The following is a 21,658-nucleotide window of genomic DNA, read 5'->3' on the forward strand; positions in this document are numbered from 1 at the left end:
ATTACAGACAGTGAGAGGGAGAAACAGAGAGAAAGGTCTTCCGTCCATTGGTTCACTCTCCAATGGCTGCGACAGTCAGAGCTGCGCCAATCCAAAGCCAGGAGCCAGGTGCTTCTTCCCAGTGTCTCATGTGGGTGCAGGGGCCCAAGCACTTAGGCCATCTTTTACTGCTTTCCCAGGCCACAACAGAGAGCTGTATTGGAAGAAGACTAGAACCAGCACCCATATGGAATGCCGGTGCCGCAGGTAGAGAATTAACCTACTGCACCATAGTGCCAGCCCCATCTATCAGCTTTTTAATGATCTCTTTCTACTTTTTAATGATGACAGAAAATTCTGCATATGGTATCTGAGAATTTAGCTCACATTCCATTAAAGTGGCTCCTTCATAATCCTTAATATAGCCAACATGTTTAGCTTTAGGTATTTTAATTTCTTTGGAGAAACCGTATTTCTTAAAGTACCCAACTGCATATTCATTTGCATATGTGAAGAAGTTCAGGATGTAATGTTTTATATGATATTCTTTCAAATGATTCATCACATGTATTCCATAATCCTTGACTTATTCATTTGAAGTTACAGCACAGAAAACAATCTCTGTGAATCCTTGGGTTGGGAACATATGGAAACATATACCACCAATAACATGGCCATCTTTAATTAAAGTGAGGGTTTTGTGTTTCCGGTCACAGACAAGTCACATGATATACTCTTTTGGCATTCGGGGCAGCTGATGGAAGAACACATTCTGCTGGCCTATCAGCCACATCAGGATCCTCTTGTTTGATTTTTGGTTCAGGGAATTGCCCAGCAGGTGAAATTCAATCCTGTCCCTGTGCTCTTCCAGCCTTGCTGCCTCATCCCTGGCTGAATGGGCTGACAGAAAACTGGTCTCTGGTCCAAGCATTGCTGCAGGGTCCATGATGGTGGACATCACCTCATGGATTAATTCCATTGGAATATCCCCCATTACTCGGGGTTTCTTGGCCTTCTCCAGAACATAAGAGTCATTCATTTTCCTCTTTTCTCCTGGGTTTGCCTCTAGCCCAGAAGAAGCTTTGCAGGCAGGACTGCTACTCCCTCCATTTGGCTGCTCAAATGAAGATGAGTTTGAATTGTAGGAAACTGTCCTGGCCACAGGAGGTGGGTTGATAACTGTTTGGATTCTGGAAGAGGCTGAGAGAAGATCCTGATCCCAGATGGGAGAGTTTTGTCTATAAATTTCTTCTAACATGGACAGAAATTTTGGGAAATCAGTGAGGATCAGAATTTGTTTCTCAGGAGGCAGTTTGTCTTTTTCCTGTCTTGCTTGTTCCAGGAGTTGTCTCCTCATAACAGTGAAGACTGAGGAAAGCAATATTCTCCCAAACACGTGGGTAGTTTCATACTGAGGTAGACTGTCACAGAACTGTGACACATTGTGGTAACACAGCCACCTTGTGCAGTTCTCTTCATATCCAGAAATATCAACATTGGGAAATCACAGTCTTCATTGAGACAGTGCCACAAATGCCAATTTTTGATGTGGTTTAGGAACATTTTTGCCAACTCAACTATTGTTTGTCTTTCTTTTGATGGCAGGTGACTAAATTTATATTGTACAAAGGTATTCACAGCCTGTTCAATACTAGGCTTTTCAAATAAGGGTTTCTTCTCCAAGGAGCCTTCAGCCACAGGCTTTCCTCTTTGTAAAATAAACTGTCTCAGGAGCTTAAATAGGTAGAAATAACCTTGCATGGTATCTGCATCTTCCTCCTTCTGGACACATGTAAAGAGATGCTCCACATCCAACATTATTCCCGGGAGTCTGTTCATTTCTTCCTCTGACACATTCTCCAGGTGAGAAACATGAGCAGCTAGGGCATGGCTACAACCCTGACAGGATTCCATTAGACTGATGATTATTTCCTGCAGATGGGCTCTGAGGGGAGTGGGAGAGGGGTTGGGGTTTTTCCAGCCTGCCGGGGTCCAGCCTCGGCAGGTCCAGGGGATTCTGAAGGAGGGGAGGCATTGGCAAAGAAAGGAAATGAAGGGATGCGGTTTAGGTGGCAAGGGAAGGCATCATTTTGCCGTTCCTTCTTATTGCTTTATCTTATGCTCTTTTTACATATACTTTTATTAAGCCTTCTTCCTCCCAAATCTCTCTTCTTTTGGGAAAGAACACACCACAAGTGATCATGTATGCATACCTTTCTTTATTAATCTTGTTTTGTTTCATTTTCCTTTCATGGCCTCATCGTAACCTTTCCACTAACTTTTTCTCTATTCATAGTGGATACGTTAGCTATATGAAACTTGCTTAACTTATCTAAATGTGCTAGACAAAATGTCTAAGATTTTATGTTAATCGATTTATTTTAAAGGGTTAAAACTGTATAGAGAAAGTTCTAATGATTATATCCTATTTTTCTAAAGGTAAACCACACCTCCAACAACTGTTTTTTATAAAACCTACTCCATTGCCTAATGTAAGTGTTCCTTGTTCCTTTGTTCTACATTTCCAAGCAGGGGCATAAGGTCATAACCTTTGTAAGAATAGTAGTGCTTGTTCATCATTCCATTTGCTGTATTATTAACTACGTACCTCCCAGTCTCATCATATACTCCTGTGTAAGGCAAAGGGGAGGTCTGTGGGAACAAGCACCTGCATGCTCTTTCTGTTCTGTTTTCTCATAAAACTCATTACTAATGTTGCTAATAATATTTTACTCTATACAAATTTTAGGGGATTCCCCTCATTACTCCAGTCACCTCCTGTAACTCATTTTTTTACAAGAAACAACAATTTTGCTTACATTGATATCCTTTATTCTCACACCCAAACCCAATGATTACATCACTATTAAGCCTAATAAAAACAACAGAGAAGATGGCTTCAGTTCAGTCAGGGCCTTCCTGCTTTGCTGAGTTCTGCCTCCTGCAGCTGTGACTTTGTCATACAGCATGGGTGACATCGCCTCAGCCCCCAGCCATTACATTTACAGGACGCCTCAGCCTTGCAGGAGGAGTACACTCCAAGTTTCTCCAGTTTCTTCGCCCGCGGAGCGGAATGCAGCTGTGCCTTTTTCAGGGCGATCTGAGCCGTCCACGGCCTTCCGGTTCTTGGGCCGTGCCAGCCGCAGCCACAGCTGTAGCCGGACCTCAGGAGCCCGAGCGAGCGGCGGTAGCACCCGAGGAGCCCTGCGGCGGCGCGGGCGGCGGCGCAGGGGACTGCGGGAACAGCGGCCCGGGCCCGGCCCCGCCAGCCTCGCACAAGCCGCCCTCCAGCACGACAGGAGGCGCCGAGTGGCAGGCGCCGCCGCCAGGGTCTCCCTCTCGGGTTCTGGTCGTCGGGAGAGCGAGACCCTCCCCGCACGCCCTCCCGCCCCTTCGCCCACCCTCCTCCCTTCCTCTATCCTCCCGGAGCGCCACCAGCCCGGCTCGCCCTGGCCTTGGCCCGCGCGCTGGTGGCGGTGCTGTAGCCTCAGGAAGGAGGGAAGTAGCGGCTCCAATGCCGAGGCCGCCGTCCCTCGGCTCTCCTTCCCCAGCCTCGAAATTCTTTTAACATGTTGAGCACTCTATAATTCTGAGACATTGAGAGTTTTTATTCCTGAAGAAGACTCCACCTGGTCTGATATAAAATGCTATGAAAGAATCGAGATGGATGTAGGTTGTCAAAGAACAAAGGTTGTTTCTTCAAAATAGTGAATCCATGTGTAACTATTTATTTGTGTGTTTGTGTGTGACACATTACAGAGTCCTTGACTCATAGCCCTTTCATGAACAGTTCCCAAAAGGTGATTCTCTCTTAGTGTAAGGGTGACCTTAAGGGTTTTGATCAACCAGGAAGCCTGGACTGGCCATGTTGTCACGGTTCTGCCAGGCCTCTAGCTCCTCCTGCGCTGCTAGGTCTCCACAGTGCTCCATGTCTAAGCTGCAGTATTGTGACCCCAGGGACTATGGAATGAGGCCTCTGATCACTCACTAGGGTGTGATCACTCACTAGGATCATGATTCTTGAGTGCTGCTTTCCTGTGGGCGAGATGGGGGAGCATGAAAGGTGGAGACAGGAGAGAAGACATGGCTGGCTTCACTAGTTGCAGCTTGGCAAGGGATCAAGATGAATGTAAACGGTTTCTTATCCCCAAAGGGTTCCTCAGAGACTTGGTGCCTGAACAGTTGCTGCAATCTGCCCCAGACTCTTCCAACAAAGAAGCCATCATACAAACTCCTTCTCCATGTTAAGTTTCCTCATAGTGCGTCCAAGGAGACTAGTGAAAATGCCAGCTGTGTAGTCTGGGGCAGCTCAGTTGTCATGAGGACATTGGGATCCAGGGCTGTTTCTGTCTGGTATTGCATTACCACTCAATCAGTCAATTCTCAGGTCCCACTGATCTTATTGAAAGGTTAAGAAAGGGCTTGAAGGACTGGCACTGTGGCATAGTAGGTTAAACTGATGCCTGCAATGTTGGCATCCCAAGTGGGTGCCAGTTTGAATGTTAGTTGCCCCACTGCTGGTCCAGCTCCCTGCTAATACACCTGGGAAAGCAGCAGAAGATGGCCCAAATCCTTGGGCCCCTGCCACCCATGTGGAAGTTCTGGGTGAAGCTGGTGCAGCCATTTGGGAAGTGAACCAGTAGAAGGAAGATCCCTTTCTGTCTCCCTGTCACCAACCCCCCTCTGTAATTCTGCAATCCAAATAAATAATCTTTAAAAAAGAGGAAGAGGCTTGGGTTTTATGACATCTAACAGAATCATTGGCTGGATGTAGGGTTTCTCTGAATGTGGTGGAATGAGAAGGCCATGCCAAGATGGCCACAGGCAAGTGAGCGTCATTAACTCAAGAATGATTTCAAAACCCACCTGGCAACAGAGCCTGCCTCACAACAGGCTGTGATTGGTTAGGGCATACACCGCCCCTTGACCAGATTGTCTACCTTGGCTATATAAGCTACTTTACCAACTGAAATAAAGGAGTCTACAGGATGCTCGCCTCTGGCCCACTTTCACCCAGCTCTCAGGGTCTGTGTGGTGACTCTGTGCCTCTTACCCCCACTGCGCTCCTCCTCTCAGAACAAATCCACAGCAACATTTGGCCCCCAATGTGACTGAGAGAGACAGCGTGTTGGACTTGGTGAGGTCCCCCCTTGATTTCAGCAAGTAGGCCCCTCTGTGTTTTGTGTGCTGTTTGGTTCTGTGAGGGTGAGCACAGAACCCCCTCCTGTACCCCTTTCCTTATCGTTGTCCTTGGTCTAAGTGACCCCAGGTTAGGCACACACTGCCCAGAAGCATAATGCCACTTCTCTGCTCCTCCTTTTACTTTTGGTTCATCCGGCAAATTTACGTAAGGGACTGATTATCCCAGAATTGGAAACCAAGTCATCTTCCCTCACTTGAGAGGGGTGATGCTCCGGAGACACCTTGTGGGCATACGGCCTTGACCTAATGAATCAAGGAAGTCTTCCACTTAGCACAGGCCATACTTACGATCTGATACACCACTGTCTGTTTGTCTAACGTAGGGAACCCCTTGCATAATGCCATCAGCCACTGAGGTGCTAGGAATTAGTTTTGTTATGGCAGCAGTGCTGTGGGTGAGTTTCTTTTGGCTAGAATCGGTGTGGTTGCCGCTATTAAGTGCTCAAACATGGGAAACATATCACCCTCTCAGAAACCCACACAGATTACCAAACATAATGAATCTGTGAGTGATAAGAGCCTGTCACTCCAGGCCTTTGCCTCACAGGCAAGAGTTGATGACTTAGGGAGAGAGAGCTCCCATAGTGAAAATGACATGACAGCAGACAACGCAACAATGCCTAGTCAGCAACTCCCCAAATATCCATGGAATGAACTTAGATGACCTTGAGGCAATAACCCATGTGAGGTCATCCCATCTGCACCTAGTGAGAACCCTCACACTTGTGGCAGTCCCCGGGTACCCCAGGCTCTCAGGGCAGCTGCTAGACCCTTTCCCACCCACATGTTTTCCATTAATGTAGGAGTGGATGCAGAATTCAGGCCTTGGATTCCAATACCTACAGATGACCTTACTATGCTAAAAAAGGCTTCTCAAGAGTAAGATCCTGACTCTCCCTGCTTTGAACAGGCGCTCACACAATGGGCAGTGAATCTTCAAACTCATTTTGAGTGGATTACACTGCTCAAAGCATATTTGTCAAGACCACAGTTCAGTTCTTACTGTGGAAAGCCTCCTATGAGGAAGAGGATGAAACCGTGGTGAGGAATAATGGCTGCCTATGGAATAGCAGTAACCTTTGATATGCTTAGAGGCCACGGCACCTACAAATATTCTCATGAACAGGCCTGCATTGGAGTAGTTACCTATTTTGATCAGGTCAGAGATTTGGCACTTAGAGCCTTAAAAAATATAAATCCTCCTAAATATAGTCAGCTCTTTAGAAACCTAGTTCAAGGCCCAGGTGAATGGTTCCTCAATTTCCTTGCCAGAGTCTTGGAGGCAGTAGAGAAAATATTACTGCTTGGCCTGATCAAGACAATCTGGTCAAACAATTAGCTTGGGGAAGTGCTACCAAAGAGGCAAAAGCTCCAATTGCCCCAGTCCGTAATGAAGACCTTTCTAAATGGATAGTAGCTACAAAAGAGGTAAACCCTGCTGATACATCAATACAGGCCTTAAATGTGGCCATTAACAAACTGAACACAAGGAAGTCTAATGACCCTCCAGTTTGTTGGGGATGTCAGGAAACAGGACACCTATGGCAAAACTGCCCAAACACTGACAGATGGGGCAAGCCCAAAATGCTGTGTCCCAGATGTAAAAAAGGCTTTCATTGGGCAAATGATTGCAAAACCAAGCCTTTAAACTCCCAGTGGGGTGGCCCTCAGCCCAAGTAAGAGGGAGTCCCACCACCATTAACTGGTCAATGCCTATCTTCAATTTGAGGCCAAAATGGACCCTATACTTAGATTACATTGCTTTTGTGGGTTTAATTGATATGGGGGTGGATGCCACTATCTTAAAAGCTAGGGACATAAGAAAAATGCAACATTGGAAGACAGCACCTGGGCCTGACCTCCAAGGCATTGGAGGATTAAAATCAGCTGATCAGGTCATCAAGCCAGTAATGTGGTGAGATGACAGTGTGGTGAGATGGTTCCATACAGGAACCATCTTTCTACTAATTGCTGAGCTTTCCACGAGCTTTCAGGGGAGACATGTGCTCTCACAAATGCAAGTGGTCCTTACTACAGATCACAAATCTCCACAAGCCAACAGCTTTAATGGAGAGCCTACAAGTAAGATTCACCCCCAATTCTAGGGGCCACTGCTCACCTCATACAAAAACCAGGCCCAATCCCCATTAAATGTAAAAGAACAGGAAACACCTGGGTAGAGAGAGCAGTGGCCAATATTACAACCCAAATCTGTAGGTATTGGAATTGGTACAGGAACAATTGGAAAAGGGACACATAGAGCCCTCCACTAGCCCTCACAACACACCCATTTTTGTGATAGCAAAGAAACAGGGAAAATATAGGCTACTATAGGATTTGAGAGCCATAAACAAAATCATAAAAAAGATGGGAACATTCCAGGCTGGCATTCCCCATCCAGGGGCCATTCCTAACAGATTCCACATAGTTACCATTGATATTAAAGATTGCTTTTTCCATTCCCATCGCAGAGGAGGATAAGGCCTGTTTTGCCTTTACAGTATGGGAGCCCAATTTCTAGCTCCTCACAAAAAGATTTCAGTAGACAGTACTCCCACAAGGCATGAAAAATTGCCCTGCCATTTGTCAAAAATATGTTTCTCATGCAACCAGCACACCTAAAGGTCAGTTCTTGGTCATACATTATCAGGATGATATCTTACTTGCTCAGGAGAATGTGATGACTCTGAAGGCCTAAGTCAGACAGTAATAAATTTACAATTCCTGGGTTTGTCTATTGCCACAGAAAAGGTACAATATTTTCCTCCTTTTCAATTCCTGGGTTATCAAATCTCCTCCCATATATTTCCAATGGGTCCAAATCTAAAAGTCAAGCATAAATATTCACTTAATGAACTTCAGCAACTATGCGGCCAACTCAATTGGTTGAAGCCCTTCCTTCCCTTAACACCCGCAGAGCTTAAATCACTATTTGACTTACTAAGGGGAACAGCCCTCCCTCAAAAATCACATTGACATCAGCAGCCAAATCCACTATAGAAAAGATCAACACCCAGTTGTCAAATTTAAAAACCCTTAGATATGAACCTTGGGTGCCTCTATTTGCCATAATCGTATCTACCCTCAAGGCCCCATTAGATACTGGGTTACCTGGCATGATTTTCCAAGGCAATGAAAAGGTTGATCATCTTATCTCCTGCAATACAGCTTCCATTGGATACCTACAACAAGCCCATATTCTACACCAAAAATTTCATATGTCAGCAAGCAACATAAAATTGCTTTTTCCAGAGCTAACAATGATCCAATGCAAACACCTAGTGCGCTCTTGCAAGAATTGTATCCCCCTCACCCCGTTAGGCCCACTGCAACAAGCAGGGTGAACTCTCAAGGCCTTGCTCCTAATAAGCTCTGGCAAGTGGACATCACCCACATTAACTCCTTTGTTAAACTTAAGTTTGTCCATGTGGTGGTAGATACTTATTCAAAGGCTGTATTTGCAACAGCCCAATCTAGAGAAAAGGCTAGTAATGTGATAAAGGCTCTCAAGTCATCCATGTGGGTCTTCAGTATCCCTTGGACCATAAAGACATAATGGGTCACCATATACATCACAGGAATTTAATTCCTTCCTGAGGTCCTGGAACATACAGTGCCACAGGTATCCCATACAACCCACAGGGACAGGCAATCATTGAAACAACTCATAGGACTATTAAATATCTCTTACAAAGACAGAAAAACAATCTCATGCCCCCAGACACACCGTTTGCTTTGACTGAGGTTCTTTTCACTATCAATTTTCTTACTTTTGGTTCCCAAAGTGTCAGCCCAGCTTATAAACACTGGAGATCCTTTCCATCCCAGATCCCAGCCCCTATGTTTAGGTGGAAAGATCCCCTGATAAGAGAATGGAAGAGACCACACTCTCTGCTAACCAAGGGCCTAGGATATGCTTGTGTCTTTCCAGAGAATGTGGGACAGCACATTTGGGTACCAGCCAGAAACATCAAGCCTGCAACTGACAGTCAACCAGAACCAGCTGAACAAGATTGAGAGTCTGTCTTGTTAGTGGATGCACCTACTACCAATTGTCAAGCTGCCGCTCTATCATCCTACCCTGAGGAACTGCTCATAGCCACATTCTCTACTGCTTTATACTCTACTAACTCTGGTCAGCCACTCAAATGGCCCACAGCCTGTGTGCAGTCACTCTGTTCCTGATTACCATTGTTCCTCATTCCTACCCCCATCTGAGCAAGCACTCCTGTGGTCTCCCATTTTGAGGGCTGGTTAGTCAATTATGGGTAAGATCCCCTGGGGGACAACCTAAGACAGGCACAGCCACATACAGAGACCACATGGAAACAGAGTCAACAATGATATGACAAAGGATCATGCCTCCTGTTGCTCAAAAATAAATGAAAAGGGGGAAATGTGGTGGAATAAGGCCATGCCAAGATGGCCACAGGCAAGTGAGCATCAGTTACTCAAGAATGATTTCAAAACCCACCTGGCAATGGAGCCTGCCGCTCAACAGGCTGTGATTGGTTAGGGCATAAACCACCCCTTGACTGGATTGTCTGCCTCAACTATATAAGCTACTGTACTAACTGAAATAAATGAGTCTGTGGGCTGCTCGCCTCTGGCCAGCTTTCACCTGACTCCTGGAGTCTGTGTGGTAACTCTGTGCCCCTTACCCCCACTGCACTCCTCCTCTCAGAAATAATCCACAGCAACATCTGAAGTAGACTTTTAATTTTAGTAGCATCTTTGGTTTCTCGTATTTTGTGAGTGTTGACAGATACGAGCTATGTGACAAAGAAAAACTGGAAGATTTGGGGCAAGATAATCTCCCATCTCAGAATTCTATTACTGTGATGCTCTCTAAATCCCCTCCAAGCCTGAATGCTCAGTGGGTCTTGGACTTGCTACACACAATGATCCTGAGGTTATTCATTTTTTATCTGAAAGGCAGAGTTAAACACACACACAGAGAGAGAGAGAGAGAGAGAGAGAGAGAGAGAAGCAATCTTTACCTGCTGGTTTACTCTCCAAATGGTCTCAATGGCTGGAGCTGGGCCAGTCAAAAGCCAGAAGCCAGGAGCTTCTTCTGGGTCTCCCTCATGGGTGCAGTACTTGGGCCATCCTCCATTGCTTTCTCATGTACATTAACAGGGACCTGGATCAGAAGTGGAGCATCTGGGACTTGAACTGGCACCCATATGGGATGCTGGTGTCACTGGCAGAAGCTTTACTGACACAGCCTAACCTTTTTAAGAAATATTTTTATTTTATTTTAAAGGCAGAGACAGAAATTTTTATCTGCTGGGTTATCCACAAATACCCACAAAATCCAGGGCTGGACCAGGCTAAATCCAGAAGCATGGAACTCCACCTGGGTATGCTATGTGGGTGGTAGGAATGGAGTCATCATTTGCTGCCTCCCAACATGCACATTAGCAGGATGTTGAAGTGGAGTCGGATTAGCCAGGACTTTTGAACCATAAATGCAAGTGGAGATCATTATACTTAGTAAAATAAGCAAGTCCTCAAAAGACAAATATCAGATTTTTCCTGATTTCTGGTAATTAATATACAGAGTACAAAACAATATAATGTATATGAGTAATGTTGACATTTTAGGATTTGATTTTTAAAAAAGATTTATTTGAAAGGCAGAGATACAGAGAGGAGAGAGGGAGAGGGGGAGAGAAAGAGAGGGAAAGAGTGAGTAAGAGAGAGAACCTTCCATCCACTGGTTCACTCCCCAAGTGGTTGCAACAGCAGGGGTTGGAACAGGCCAAAGCTAGGAGTCTGGAGCTTCTTCTGGGTCTCCCACATGGGTGGCAGAGGCCCAAGAACTCAGCCATCCACTGCCCTCCCAAGCACATCAGCAAGGAGCTAGATCAGTAGTAGAGCAGCCAGGATTTGAACTGGTACCCATATGGGATGCTGGCACTGCAAGCAGCAGCTTAGCCTTCTATGCCACAATCCTGGCCCTCATAGATTTGATTATTATTTATAGTCCTATATTCCTTGTCTATACTCCTGAGGAACAGTGGTTATTCTGCTTACTACTTGTTGAGCCTTTTATTTAGTGGATGATTAAGCTTGTGATTATAAAGTAAATTGAAAGTTTGTCATAGCAAACCTTAAAATATGAAAGGAATATGAAGGGGGAGTGTGGATGGAAGTATCATTACGCTCTTAAAACCATATATATGAAAAACATGAAATTTGTTGCCTGTCCTTCAAGTTAATTTTTAAAAAGAGTTATCTATTCATACACCACTGATTCTCTTGAATTGCTGTTGCCATACATTTTCCATATGGCACCAATTATTTCACCATTCTTCCACTTGAGTTGTACCATCAATGTGGAGTTTTCTCTGTATTTTCAGAATTCATGTTGCATTACGAGCTCTTTTGAATTGTTGCCTTATACATCCTAGCACCTCAAACTACATCCTGTTCAGATATGTTGTAATAAGTTAATATGAGTTTATTTTAAGGCAAAAATATCAAAATTTATGCACTGTTTTTGTAGTATGCATATCCCACCAATGTTCTGAAGACCCCTTTTATTATTATGGTTTCTCTCTGCATAGTGGACTTAGAGTGTATTGAGAACTTTGCCTTTTTCATGTCAAGATATAGCATATTTCAAGCACTTGGTTGGAATTCAGCATTGATGTATGAGTGACAGATGGGAACTCCTTGCAATTGATATCTCAGAAATAATCATCAAAGTTAAAAAAAAGCTTAATTCATACAATTTGTGTGTGTGTGATTTTCAAAACTGTTTTTGAGAAACAGACAGAGAGTGCTCCCATAAACTGGTTCATTCCCCAAATATTTGCAATGGCTGCAGCTGAGTCAAACATTTGAGAATCACTTTTATTTCACTTTCCCTGATATGAAGATATTCTTGATAGACTTGAAAATGCAAACTTATGCTTTTCACAGGAATTTCTAATCTACTATAGATTCTTAATGTTTGGTTTATGGTGTTTTTGCCTTGAAGAAAGTTTTGATTTATGTGACTCAGATTTTATTTTATTTCTTTTGTGTCTTCTAGATTTTATGACTTCCTTTGTAAAGGTTTATTTATGGGCCATATTGTGGCAAGCAGACCAAGCTACTACCCACAAAGCCAGCATCTAGTATTTTCCCAGTCACAGAGGGGAGGGTAGTTACTGGAGTGAATTCAGTGGGTTCCTTTCCTTAGCCCAGTAAAGAAAAAAAAGCCTGGAAACAATGGCAAGTGAGTGGAAACTTTATTGCTTATTTGTTTTGCAAGTGAAAGTGAGCAGCTCATCTGAGAGGTGAGATGGAGTGCCAGAGTGGGACACCGCTTTTCCACAAGTGCACTGGGTTTTTAAGAATTTACTATTTTCTTATTGGGTCATCTTATGGGCTTTCCCATTGGATAGGGGTTTCACATACTGTATCCTCATTGGCTTGGGGCCCATAGTAATAGTGGGATTTTTGTTGGTGACAGTCTGAATGGGAATTTCTAAATGCTTTTTTTTTCTTTTTTTTTTTAACTTTTATTTAGCAAATATAAATTTCCAAAGTACAGCTTATGAATTACAATGGCTTTTTTCCCCCCATAACTTCCCTCCCACCCACAACCCTCCCAACTCCGGCTCCCTCTCCCATTCCATTCACATCAAGATTCATTTTCAATTCTCTTTATATACAGATCAATTTAGTATATATTAAGTAAAGATTTCAACAGTTTGCCCCACACAGAACATAAAGTGTAAAATACTGTTTGAGTACTAGTTATAGCATTATTTTACATTGAACAACACATAAAGGACAGAGATCCTACATGAGGAGTATGTTGGAATACGAGTATCTGGTTTGCATAGGAAGTCTTAAGTCAAAAGACTTAAGAATTAAAAGAATTCTCAGAAAAGTTCTCAGATGTACAAACATCTTTTATATTTATTTACATTTTAAAACTGTCCTGAATGAACTTGGTGGAAGGCAGGTCAGTCTTCCTAGCTTTACAATACCTTCCAATCTCTCTTTTTATTTATTTATTTATTTATTTATTTTTAACTTTTATTTAATGAATATAAATTTCCAAAGTACGATTTATGGATTACAATGGCTTCCCCTACATACCGTCCTTCCCACCCACAACCCTCCCCTTTCCCACTCCCTCTCCCCTTCCATTCACATCAAGATTCATTTTTGATTATCTTAATATACAGAAGATCAGCTTAGTATACATTAAGTATGGATTTCAACAGTTTGCTCCCACACAGAAACATAAAGTGAAAAATAATAGATGATTTTTTTTTAAATGATGATGAAATCAGATCAGACCTATTGTCATGTTTAATCCCAGTGAGAGTCAAGTTGGGAATTGATAATTTCTTTTTTTTTTTTCAATAGAATAGAATTGAATATAGAATTGAAACACCAGAAATCAACCCAAACATCTACAGCCAACTTATAGTTGATCAAGGATCTAAAGCTAATTCCTGGAGCAAGGACAGTCTATTCAATAAATGGTGCTGGGAAAATTGGATTTCCACATGCAGAATCATGAAGCAAGACCCCTACCTTACACCTTACACAAAAATCCACTCAACATGGATTAAAGACCTAAATCTACGACCTGACACCATCAAGTTACTAGAGAACATTGGAGAAACCCTTCAGGATATTGGCACAGGCAAAGAATTTCTGGAAAAGACCCGGGAGGCACAGGCAGTCAAAGCCAAAATCAACTATTGGGATTGCATCAAATTGAGAAGTTTCTGTACTGCCAAAGAAACAGTCAGGAGAGTGAAGAGACAACCGACAGAATGGGAAAAAATATTTGCAAACTATGCAACAGATAAAGGGTTAATAATCAGAATCTACAAAGAGATCAAGAAACTCCACAAAAACAAAACCAACAACCCACTTAAGAGATGGGCCAAGGACCTCAATAGCCATTTTTCAAAAGAGGAAATCCAAATGGCCAACAGGCACATGAAAAAATGTTCAAGGTCATTAGCAATCAGGGAAATGCAAATCAAAACCACAATGAGGTTTCACCTCACCCCAGTTAGAATGGCTCACATGCAGAAATCTACCAACAACAGATGCTGGAGAGGATGTGGGGAAAAAGGGACACTAACCCACTGTTGGTGGGAATGCAAACTGGTCAAGCCACTATGGAAGTCAGTCTGGAGATTCCTCAGAAACCTGAAGATAACCCTACCGTTCGACCCAGCCATCCCACTCCTTGGAATTTACCCAAAGGAATTTAAATTGGCAAACAAAAAAGAGGTCTGCACCCTAATGTTTATTGCAGCTCAATTCACAATAGCTAAGACCTGGAACCAACCTAAATGCCCATCAACGATAGACTGGATAAAGAAATTATGGGATATGTACTCTTTAGAATACTATACCATAGTAAGAAACAATGAAATCCAGTCATTTGCAACAAAATGGAGGAATCTGGAACACATCATGCTAAGTGAAATAAGCCAGTCCCAAAGGGACAAATACCATATGTTCTCCCTGATCGGTGACGACTGACTGAACACCAAGAGGGAAACCTGTTGGAGTGAGGTGGACACTATGGGAAACGGTGGCTTGATCAGCATAGCCCTGACTGTTAATGAACAACTTAATACATTATCCCTCTTAGTAGTTTTTTTTATCTGTTCTACTTAATATGACTGGTTTAGTTCTGTAATTGATGCACAGTTATTCTTAAGTGCTAACTTCCTTTTTTGGTGGCCTCAGCCCTCTCTCTGCTAGTTCTGAGTGAAAAATTGCAACTAGTTTGAAGACATTGCCAAAATCACAGGCTGTAGCACAGGATGCTACAATGGGGAGAGGTATGAGCAAGTCTCAGAGAAAACCACACGTCACAGCCTACAGCCTGCATGCTAAAGACATTCTGCTAAAGCCTGAGAGGCCCACAGATGCCCAGCCCAACTGAACAGACTCACCATTTGGGCACTGGTTCATGTTCTGGCTGCTTCAATTTTCTTTCCTTCATTTTGTTTTTATTAAAACATGTTTGCTTAATTTACAGCAAGCAGAAAATAGGCTGGGTCTTCTTTTGATCCAAACATTGATGTTTTAAAGGTTGTACACAATATTTTTAAAAAGGACATATAAAAATACAATATTAGAAGTTTCCATAAGAAAGAAAATACAACTTTTAACCCCACAACTTTTCCTTTTTCAGAACTGCAAAACTACTGCTAGTAGTTTTATTTTTAAAACTACAGTTTTAAGAAATAGAGAGAGAGAGACAAAGAGAGACAGAGAAGTCTTCCATCTGATGGTTCACTCTCCAGTTGGCTGCGATGACTGGAGCTGTGCTGATTTGAGGCCAGGAGCTTCCTCCAGGTCTCCCACATGGGTGCAGGGGCCCAAGCATTTTGTGCCATCTTCTACTGCTTTCCCAGGCCATAGCAGAAAGATGGATTGGAAGTGGAGCAGCAGGGTCTCAAACCAGCACCCATATGGGATGCCAGTGCTTCAGGCCAGGGCATTACCCCACTGTGCCACAGTGCCGGCCCCTAAAACTACAGTGTTAAGTAGACTCCTTCCCCCTGAGCTGGATCATCTTGTGGGAAGTACTGAAGCAGGAGCTCTTAACTCAAGGTGGCCCACGGCAATCTGTGGAGAAAAGCACCGCCGAGCCACAATCAGGGCTGGGCACCTACAGGAAGGCTTCTCTGTGTGGTTACCAACCAAGTAAACCAGTTATTTGACATTGAATCTGATCCATTCCAGATGCTAAAGGAGCAGAGACCAAGAAAAAAGAAGCTGGCAGAAGGGGGGCTGGGGGTGGGGTGCATTGGAGTCCCCGTGGCCAATAATGCAGCTCAGGCAGAGGCCCAGACCAACTCCAAAGCAGCAGGCAAACAGCCATGGAAAGAGTCCCAGAAAGACCAATAAACTCACTGCCAGGTTGGCCTGGTTGACAAGAAAGAGGAGGTGCAGCCACCTGTGGCGTTCAAGAAAGAAGGAATAAGACATGTTGGAAGAAGACTGATCAACAACTTCAGGGTGAAGGAAAAATCATTGATAGAGGACCAAAAAGGTGACCACCTCTTGAATGGTGATGAAGAAGGGTGAAGAAGCAGGTTTTCTTTTCTTTTAAACCCTGAAAAACTGCTATTTATTTAAAAGGAAACTTTTCAATACAATAAAGAAATGGCAATAGCTGGTACATACATTAAATCAAAATATTTTTGTTAAGCACCAAGTAGCATCATTCTCATTCTTTTCATTAAGAGCACCTTTATTATTAAAAGACTAATACTCCCAATTTCTAGGCAGTACCATCCATATCAGAATTAATTCTCTGGTTTTGAAATGAGAAATTTATTTAGGTTCAGAAGTTTTAGACTTGGGTTCAAATCTTAGCTGTGCCACTTATTAACTTTGTAAATTTGGTTTCAACTCACATTGCCTCATTCTATGGAAAGGAATATATAAGATGAATTTATACCAAAAATCCACTATGATAGTAAATAATATATTTTTTATTATGACTTTGTAATTAATCTGAAAACAACAGAATCAAATCTTATTTTGTGTGTCTATAATTTGTCTACAATTGTACAAAGATGTGCAAAACAGCAATTCCTGGGGCTAGTGTTGAGGTGCAGTGGGTTAAGCTGCCGCCTTTGATGCCACCCTTCCAAATCAGTGCCAGTTCAAGTCCCAGCTGCTCTGCTTCCAATCCAGTTCCCTGCTAACATGCCTTGGAAGACAACAGAGGCTAGCTCAAGTCCCTGGGCCCCTGTTCCCACGTGGCAGACCCAGATGAAGCTCCTGGCTCCTAGTTTTGGTCTGGCCTAGCCCTGGCCATTGCAGCCATCTGAAAAGTGAACAAATGGATGAAGATCTCTCTGTCTCTCTGTCTCTCTGTCTCTGTCTCTCTCTGTCTCTCTCTCCCTGTCTGTAACTCTGCCTTTCAAATAAAATAAATGTTTTTTTTTTTTAAAAAAAGACTAATACTTTTAAGTTTTTAATCAAATTTAAAGCTGCCAATCAGAGCTTCTAATTAGCTTGAGATGACTGGGTAAACCTTCTTATAGTGTGAGCAAAAATGACTTATAAAAACTTTGTTTAACTGTAACTGAAGGGATTCACTGGCTTCAGGCTGAGAATCAGTGCTGGGGGCTAAACGCTACCCACAACAGAAAAATGAGTAATGAGTACCACGTATCAATGATAGATGACATATGGTTTCTTCCTAGTCAAAGGACTAATACCTAACTCTAATAGGTCTTGAAGGATTGACCCACAGGGACTGATTCAAATTCTTAACCTTGTTGGCTCAAGGCTGCCTCAGGTCTGCTTCAGAGGGGCATGGATATTAGCAGATGAGAGGTGAGTTTTCTGTTGATACATTTATAATTGACTGACCTGAGGTAGTGGTGGTCTTAGAAGAGGTCAGGAGGCCATGGATTTGGAATGGCCTAGGAGATGGATTTGGTTCTCATGGCAAATGTGAATTTGATAGACACAGTAAAAGCAATAGATCTTTATCACATTACAGTGGTCTAAAGCAGGTAGACAAATGTGGAGGTTGTGGGTCTCACAAATGGGAAACTGTCAAAGATGAATTAACTGACTTTGATTCATCAAATGTGACTCAGGAAACACTTGAAGGTGAAGAACATCCAGTGGCCAACATGGAAAATGGGAAAATGTGAATGGAAGAGGTAAAAGAGAGTACAAAAGAGATTACTTTGGATGAGTGGAAGACAATTCATAAAGACAGGATAAAACTAGAATTTAATATCTGAAAATCAAATCAAGGTGCTGATTGGCAATGAAAGGATTTGTTTTTCATAAATCAAGGTGTGAAGAGGCTCATGCTGAAGATTCTATTATGGCCTATCATTTTTGGAAACCAGCAAATGATATAACATCTTAGCTAGAGATCAACTTTGGAGACTTAGGCCACCTAGAATATGGTGGTAGAAGAGGGCAGAGGTAGACATGGGCATGATGGATGTCATGATGGATGACCTAGTCCAGCAGGACTAAGTCAAGTGTTTCTGTTTCTGATATGAATGACCCAGAGGCATTTCTAGCTATGGCTTAATGGGATGTCCTAACAACCTTAGTTCCTTTGTGGACTTTCCTGTGCAATGCTTTTGCATGCTTAATGATCCCAAAGGACTAAGAAATTAAAAAAAAAACAGCCTAAAGATTGAATTTTATCTGTTTTGCAAATGAGTTTCTCTCACTACCCAGAAGTAACAAATATGGTAGTCACTTTTGTACTTAGGAATGTATTAGTAGCAAGGATGTTTTAATAATTTTCATAGATTATGAATTATTCATGGACACTTTTGCATGGCTGCTTGCAAATGTGCATTTCCAAACTTGAAGTGCAGGTGTTAATAGTGTGTAACAGTTTAATAAAAAATTGACTTTGTTGTTTATACATCCAGAAAAATCTTAAAAAGTTAAAGAAATGTGCATAGCATGATTTTATAGCAAAACATGAACATTAACTGCAAACAGTAAATAAATGAAAGCTAGAAATACTATCCAATATATAGCAGTCCTAGAATCAATCCCTCAAACACAATCCACAAGCAGTATCTAAAAACCATTGTCTTGTTCTTCACAGGCAAAATAGGTTTCCAAAACCAAATTTGGAAAGAGTACTCCTCTGAAAGAAATTTTTTCCCCACAATATTACCTAGATCTACAAGTAAACAATCTGAGATTTTAAAAAGATGTTAGCTTCTTACTCTGAAATCAGTTTGGATATGTCAAGTCACTTTTAGTTCCTCAAAGAAATCTTTCAGAGAAATTACAGAAATTATAGATGGTTAAGGATTTTATTTCCTCATTTTTAGTCAGCTACATTGATAACTAAAGCTGAGAGATGACTCTTGCTTAGAACTGATCCTTTTCCTGAAATATTTTAAACTTCACAACACAACCTCACCTAAAATGGGAGTGTTGTCTCTCAGCTTGCCACGCATTAAATAAAACTGAAGTGTGAAAAGCAAGCCTCCCTCATAAATAGGTAGGCACATTTTGATACAAATACACACTCTAAGTGCTATAAGCATCACCATTTAGTTTACACAATGCACACTCTCACACAAACAAAACTTACTTTGAAACAACTTACTTCTAATGGCACTAAGATAATTAGTCAGCAATTCTCATTAAACTTCAGAGTAATTATGTGAGAACATTCTTTCCCCCTTCAAATTGTTTCTGCCATCAATGATCTGCTCAACTTCTAAGGTGAGATTTTTGTATATTCCAAATCTGTACAGAAGCCAGAATAAAAGCAGTGAAGGCTCTGTGTTTCAGCCAAAATCTCAATCACCCTGAAAATGTTGTTTAACCCAGCCCGGGGGGGGGGGGGCAGTCCTACAAGTACTGGGGTTAACAAAAGAACTATTCTAAACTGTGTCATACATAAACTTTTTGAAAGATTTATTTGAAAGTCAGAGTTACACAGAGAGAGAAGGAGAGGTAGAGAGAGAGGTCTTCACTCCCTAATTGGCTACAGTGGCCAGAGCTGCACCAATCTGAAGCCAGGAGCTTCTTCTGGGTCTCCCAAGCAGGTGCAGGGGCCCAAGGATGTGGGCTATCTTCTACTGCTTTCCCAGGCCATAGCAGAGAGCTGGCTTGGAAGTGGAGCAGCCAGGTCTGGAACTGGCACTCATATGGGATGCCAGCACTGCAGGCAGTGGCTTAACCCATTACACCACAGTGCCAGCTCCATAAATAAAATATTAACAGGGGACTAGACATCTTAACAAGACCTAAAAGTTCACCATGAACCTACTGTGTTTGAACAGTCAGTGTTATACTGTGGCTGCTTCATTTTTGTATTAATCTATCTTTTTTTTAACTTTTATTTAACGAATATAAATTTCCAAAGTACGGATTATGGATTACAATGGCTTCCCCCCCCATAATGTCCCTCCCACCCGTAACCCTCCCCTTTCCCACTCCCTCTCCCCTTCCATTCACATGAGGATTCATTTTCATTTCTCTTTATATACAGAAGATCAGTTTAGCATGCATTAAGTAAAGATTTCAACAGTTTGCTCCCACACAGAAACATAAAGTGAAAAATAATAGATGATTTTTTAAATGATGATGAAATCAGATCAGACCTATTGTCATGTTTAATCCCATAAATAAAGGGGAGAGTGATCCAACATGGGAAGCGAGATACTCAGCAGACTCATAGAATGGCAGATGTCCTAAACAGCACTTTGGCCTCAGAATCAGCCCTTAAGGCATTCCGATCGGGCTGAAAAGCCCATGAGAGTATTTCAGGCATGGAAAGCCAAGACACTCTGGAAAAAAAAAAAAAAAAACCTAAATGAAAGATCTCTGTGAGTGAGATCCCAGTGGAAAGAACAGGTCTTCAAAGAAGGAGGTACCTTTCTCTGAAGGGAGGAGAGAACCTCCACTTTGACTATGCCCTTGTCTAAACAAGAAAAGAGTCAGAGAACTCAAGGGGCTTCCATAGCCTTGGAAACTCATGACTGGTGCATAGGGAGATTACTGATGCCATAAACAGGAGTGTCAATTGGTAAAGTCAACAACAGGAGTCACTGTGCACTTACTCCTCATGTAGGATCTCTGTCCTTAATGTGCTGTACACTGAGGCTTAATGCTATAACAAGTACTCAAACAGTATATTTCGCTTTGTGTTTCTATGGGTGTGCAAACTGTTGAAATCTTTACTTAATGTATACTAAACTGATCTTCTGTAAAAAAAAAAAGAAGAAGAAATTAATCTATCTTATTAGCAAGTTACAGCTCTAGGTTTCCAGTTCTATGAAATATGGAGATGAAATTTCATTTTTAGTAAGACAATGTTGCAAATTCTAGTCAATCAACATCTTTTCAATGAATACTTCAAGCATAATGAGAATCTTTGAGAAAATTGCAGATCCCACAGATTTGTTTTTATTTTTTTTTTAATTTTTTGACAGGCAGAGTGGACAGTGAGAGAGAGAGACAGAGAGAAAGGTCTTCCTTTTGCCGTTGGTTCACCCTCCAATGGCCACCATGGCCAGCGCACTGCAGCTGGTGCACCGCGCCGATCCGATGGCAGGAGCCAGGTGCTTCTCCTGGTCTCCCGTGGGGTGCAGGGCCCAAGCACTTGGGCCATCCTCCACTGCACTCCCTGGCCACAGCAGAGAGCTGGCCTGGAAGAGGGGCAACCGGGACAGAATCCGGCACCTCGACCAGGACTAGAACCCGGTGTGCCGGCGCCGCAAAATGGAGGATTAGCCTAGTGAGCCGTGGCACCGGCCGACCCCACAAATTTGTACCTGCCCATGACATTAAGTAAATTGGACTCTTCAGAGTGGCTTCTAAATAACATGTCATTTTAATTATAACTGGATACATGGAAGGCTAACAAGTATTTCTAAAGTATCATTACAACATTGTACTTCTGATAATTTAAGTAAACCACACTATGAGTAAAATAATGATATATGCCTAAAGATTATCATGGTTTATGTTA

At 42.4% G+C, this 21,658-nt stretch overlaps 2 pseudogenes; one reads left to right on the top strand and one right to left on the bottom strand.

Moving 5' to 3' along the window:
* Nucleotides 1–259: 259 nt before the first annotated feature.
* On the bottom strand, nt 260–4,237 carry LOC138846885 (histone acetyltransferase KAT2B pseudogene; annotated as a pseudogene).
* Nucleotides 4,238–6,232: 1,995 nt separating this feature from the next.
* LOC138846886 (SERPINE1 mRNA-binding protein 1-like) lies at nt 6,233–18,238 on the top strand (annotated as a pseudogene).
* The last annotated feature ends 3,420 nt before the right edge of the window (nt 18,239–21,658 follow it).

Source organism: Oryctolagus cuniculus, chromosome 19, assembly GCF_051225735.1.
Source record: "Oryctolagus cuniculus isolate XC-2025 breed Fujian yellow rabbit chromosome 19, ASM5122573v1, whole genome shotgun sequence".
Classification (NCBI taxonomy): domain Eukaryota; kingdom Metazoa; phylum Chordata; class Mammalia; order Lagomorpha; family Leporidae; genus Oryctolagus; species Oryctolagus cuniculus.